The sequence below is a fragment of the Silurus aristotelis genome (assembly GCF_946808225.1).
Source record: "Silurus aristotelis genome assembly, chromosome: 2".
In the NCBI taxonomy this organism is placed as follows: Eukaryota; Metazoa; Chordata; class Actinopteri; order Siluriformes; family Siluridae; genus Silurus; species Silurus aristotelis.
The window spans coordinates 3042366-3047960 of NC_139575.1; positions in this window are offsets into that span (position 1 = coordinate 3042366).

Below are 5595 nucleotides of genomic sequence, written 5' to 3' on the forward strand. Positions count from 1 at the left end.
CTCTGAGTTGAAATCTCCAGTTATTAGCAGAAGGTTTTGAGATATTACATGCATCTATAAGAGGAAAACCAGGATGTAGAAGCCAGGACTCTGAAAACAAGGCTTAATAATGTAAGTTTCTCAAGAGATACCGTGACACAACAAGGTGTAAACAAACAATCCATTCAAAAGTAAAACACAGAATAGGTGACCACAATAGAACAACAAGCAAATGACAGGCAGGAGAAGGAAGAAGATGTTAGTTGTACTGCTTCTTGTTCTCTCCCCATCCCGAGGCATCCTGAGGTTGCTCCAGCACCAGTCACGTCCCACCTCATGTAGATTGTGGACCTTTAAAGAAGTCTGTGCCCGCAAACATTCTGAACAATCTAGAGACGTATCAGCGCCAATTGGATTCCACTTCATGTAGAGTTTGGACACTGGACTTCTTTGAGTGTTTAAAGGCTCTGGCATGGAGAAGCTGGTGTTGGATCTGTGATGATCTCAAATGTTGAGAAATTTTAAGAGTTGCTCAGTAGCTCCTGGTTCCATATTCTCACCTGACTGTATAAGACTGTAGAAAGATCATCAGTCATAATCACACTCCAGTACTCATGTTAGTTCTCACTCTCCAGTGTTCTGTAGTGTTTAAAGACTATAATCACACTCTTGATGTCACAAAAATGAGGATGAGGTTCTGCTTCTGAGTCTGGTTCCTCTCAAGGTTTCTTCCTCATAACATCTAAGGGAGTTTTTCCTTCACCACAGTCTCCATGGCTGCTCATCAGGGATAAATACACACCATTCACCTTCACTCTTATATTCTGTAAAGCTGCTTTGAGACCATGTCTGTTGTGAAAAGCGCTAAAGAAATAAACTTGACTTGACTTACTTGTATCCTACATGTACCTAATTGTACAACTACAGGTGCATGTACAGGTACATTTATAGGAACAGGTCAAGTACAACTACAGGTACATTTATAGGAACAGGTAGAGTTATAGGTACAGCTCCAGGTACAACTACATGTACACGTAAAACTATAGGTACAGTTAAAGGTACAACTACATGTACAGTATCAGTACAGTTATAGGTACAGTTACATGGACAACTACAATTACATGTTCAGCTACAGGTAAATTTTTCCTATCCAGATATAATTCAGGACAAGGAAGAAGAAAACATACACATGTGCTTCTTGTATTCTGTAACCTTAACCTCCATTTTGTCACATTTACACAAACATCTACAAGCTCTCCTGCATCTCAAATGATCACAATTCATTAAATGATTGAATTCGATTTTTGAAATGATCACTATATTACAACCCCAATATGTTCATGAGCTGCTCTGGTTGCCATCTGTGTAGGTTTCAGAATGTTTTCTTCATGTCCATGCAGGTTCCCCTTGGGTTCTTTGCTTTGATATTTATATACTCATACCTAAAGGGGGCCTTTCCGTAAACATGCCTCCAATCTGAAATTCCCTCTAGATATGAGTAAGTAGGTGAAATGTGAAATCCTGCCTTACACTCAGCACTCCTGGGATCCAGACTATGAATATGGAGTGATCCTGACCATGAAAATGAAAATAGTAATGCTAATGGCAAATGATGGTATTTATTAGCCTATGTTAGCTATGATACAAACTGTGCACAAGGGTGTAAGGTACAATGAAATGCAGTTTAGTTAACCTCAAGTTTAAATGTATACGAATTTAATAATACAAAACCGAAGACATCGAGTAAGATGCAGCTAAACAGTAACACAGGAACAGTAGACAGTTTCAACATTAAAGAAGTGTTTAAGGGCAGCATACAGGTCTAGTCCATAAATCAGTTTGTTATTCACAGTGTTCATATATATAAAAATATTATATAAATATTATATAAAATACAGAATAGATATAATACAAGAGATCAGCATGAGCTGTTAAAGAGTAAGAATGGCGTAGCATCAATTTGGAAGGTTCAAAGAGTTCAATCTGATTTAATTTTAGACATTTACTCTCACAGCCATTCACATATTCATTAAACTTTTTCCAGTCGAATACAAAATAGCTGGCTAATGTTTGTTCAGTCGCCAGTCTGAACATCTGCACACCTGCTAAATCGTGTAATTATTCAATCACACTGCAAAAATAAAGTCAACTTAGCAAGTGGACACATTTATTATTATAGGATCACAATGAAACAAATGTTAATCAAGTCTATGTCTGGACAATATTTACCAGTGGTGAAGGCTCTTGGTTACGGATGGGAGGTGGCCAAGGATGGCCAAGCTGCCACTCTTTGGCCCCTGAGCAAGGCCCCTAACTTTTAGTGCTCCAAGGGTGCTGAATTATTGCTGACCCTGCACTCTGACCCCAGGTTCCTAACAGAGTTGGAATATTCGAAGAAAGAATTTCATTGCACTGAAAAAGTACATGTGACAAGTATAAAGCACCTTTCAAATGTCTTGAATTAGGTTTAACAATCTTATTTTTGGTTTTTGGATTTTAATGAGATGAAATTTTCACTTGGTGCCAGATGTTCTGGTTTGAGTATTTCAGAATAAAAATCAAAAAACCTCCAAATAAAGAGTCTGCAAGATGAAACACCAAAAATCTGAAGCTGTCATGGGCACATGTTGAGTTTGTGCTCATGATAGTCTCCAATTCCTGTTCTTAGCTGCTGACAAGATGAATAATAGTTTTTTTTTGTTAACATTTACTATACGTTTAATACCAAATATTGAGTATGAAATCTAGTTAGTCTCCTGTTACCGAAGCCCGTAGGTTTTGAGCTAGTTTCATTTTCTTGTGTCTCTCTGGAAATGAGATGTTTTGCTGAAACACACCTGTGGTATGGAACACATCTGTACAAAAACTAACACTGGTAGTATCCTGACTTTTGTTTTATTCGTGGTTATGCCATTATTAATGTCATCCAGCACACAGAAGCTCCAGCATTTCAACCTGCATTTAGACGGATGTTCTGTAACTACTAGTTCAACAGTAAAAGACCTGGGAGTTATTTTAGACATTAAATTGTCTTCTGAAAATCATATCACCCATATTACAAAAACAGCTTCTTCCAACTTAGAAATATTGCTATGCTAAGAAACATGTCTATATCTGATGAAGAGAAGCTCGCCCATGCGTTCATGACCTCCAGACTGGACTACTGTAATGCATTACTGGTGGGTGTCCTGCATCATTAATAAACAAGCTACAGTTTGTCCAGAATGCAGCAGTCAGAGTTCTCACAAGGTCAAGAAAATATCAGCATATAACCCCAATCTTCTCATCCATACACTGGCTTCCTGTTAAGTTTCGATCGAATACAAACTACTGCTTCTTACTTATAAAACACCAAGTGGTTTATCTCCATGTATCTCTCTAGTCTTCTAACACGCTAAAATCCATCACGCTCCCTGAGATCTCAATACTCTGGAATTCTAGTAGTTCCTAGAATAGCAAAGTCCACTAAAGGTGGTAGAACATTTTCACATTTAGTTCCTAAACTTCGGAATAGTCTTTTCTGACAGTGTTCGGGGCTCAGACGCACTCTCCCAGTTTAAGTGCAGATTAAAGACGTATCTTTTTAGTGAGTTCTACACATAACACATATAACATCAGAACCTTGTGCTCCAGAACATCTCAATCTCACACTACAGTGCTCATGTTAGTTCTCTCTCTTCAGTGTTCTGTAGTGTTTAAAGACTATAATCACACTCTTGATGTCACCCAAATGAGGATGAGGTTCCCATTTTAAGTCTGGTTCCTCTCAAGGTTTCTTCCTCATAACATCTTAGGGAGTTTTTCCTTCACCACAGTCTCCATGGCTCCATCATCAGGGATAAATACACATCGTTAATTTTCACTCTTAAGTTCTGTAAAGCTGCTTTGAGACAATGTCTGTTGTGAAAAGTGCTATAGAAATAAACTTGATTTGATTTGAGATTCCTGTGTGTGATGCAGCGCTCTGTTCTACTGATGGGTTCTAAAAGAGTGACATCATAACGATGAGATTAAGAAATGGATTGTTTCAGGTTGGACACCACTGAAGGCTTAGGGGTGAAATGTATGGCCCAATTTCATGTCAATCACTGAGAATAACTTTACCATATCAATGATTACACACATTTTTTTAGGTTTATATACAACATCTGCCATACAAGTATAAAGGAACTGTTACTATAGCAACGATAATGTAACAGAACATTGGATTTCTGATATAGATCTGTTGCGTAGGACTTGATGTTGATATCCCTTGATACATTCTTGAGGCACCGATGAGACTCTGTGGGATGGTCTATTCAGTGGTGGCACCCTCTGCCACACTACTCCTCAGTCCTTCCTTCTCCTGAGGTTGCTCCTTCTCAAACTCAGTATACTGAGGCACCGCTAAGACTCTGTGGGATGGTCCACTAAGTGATGGCCCCCCTTTGGGTTGTCAAGTGGGCACCCTCCTTCCTGGGTGTTTCGCTGATAGGCCCACGACACCTCCAGAGGGTTCAGCAGTGAATCCCAGCGTCCCAGGTTCACTCCCTAGATGCCATCAACTCACTTAAAGACCCAGGCAGAGTCTTTTCTCTTCACCCACAGCCACTGGCTTCCCTTTCCGCAGCTGCAGAGAGGTCTTTGACCGCCTGCTGGTGGGCCTTTCCTCGTACTCCTATCTCCCTGAGTAGCCTGGATGTTGTGGTGGCTACGAACCCTCTGCAACCTACTTCCGCTGGGCGTAACTTTACATTCCAGCCTTGTTGTTGTGCATCGGCTGCAAGTTCAGCGTACCTCAGCCTTTTCTGTTCATAGGCCTCCTCCACTGCACCCTCCCAGGGAACGGTGAGCTCGATGATGTAGACAAGCTTGAGCGAGGCTGACCACAGAACAGGGTCTGGTTGCAGGTTGGTGGCTGCAATTTCAGCTGGGAAGAATAGTTTCTTATTCAAGTCTGCCAGCAGCTTCCAGTCCCGTGCTCTACCCAGCTGACCAGAGTCTGATCTTATGGTGGTGAGGTTGGCTTGACCCTCACCCTCCCGAACAAATGGTGTTGGCTGCCACTGGGATGATTGGGGATGAAGGGCATTCACACTTGTCAAATCGATTTTCCAAAACTGCAGCAAAACACTTCAGCACCTGGATGTGCCACCAGGTGTAATGGCTTTGGGTAAGGCTGGTTTTGCATCCCACTAAGATGTGCTTCAGTGTTGCTAGACTTGGGCATAGAGGGCACGTGGGGTCCTCGGCATACCATTGGCTTAGGTTTGCGGGAGAAGGCAGGACATCGTAGGCCGCCCTGATGGTAAAGCTCGCCCTGAATGTCTCCATTTCCCACAGCTCTTTCCAGGAGATCTTCCTCTTCCTCTGATATAGAAAATAAATTTACACGTCCTGATCAATCAGAATCTAGAATATTGACAGTTTTTGACAGTGATGAGGAACGCTTACAACATACAGCATCTTACAACATATTCATGGATACATTCATATCTACTCTTTTGTCTGGTGCGTCAAATAAACCTTTATATCCTGTTTATTTCACTTTTAGAACTGAGTCTGTACTGTTCTGTATATTTGAGGAATTCGAGCATGGTTGCAGGGTTGAGGGAAAATAGTCAGTGCTTAAGATGA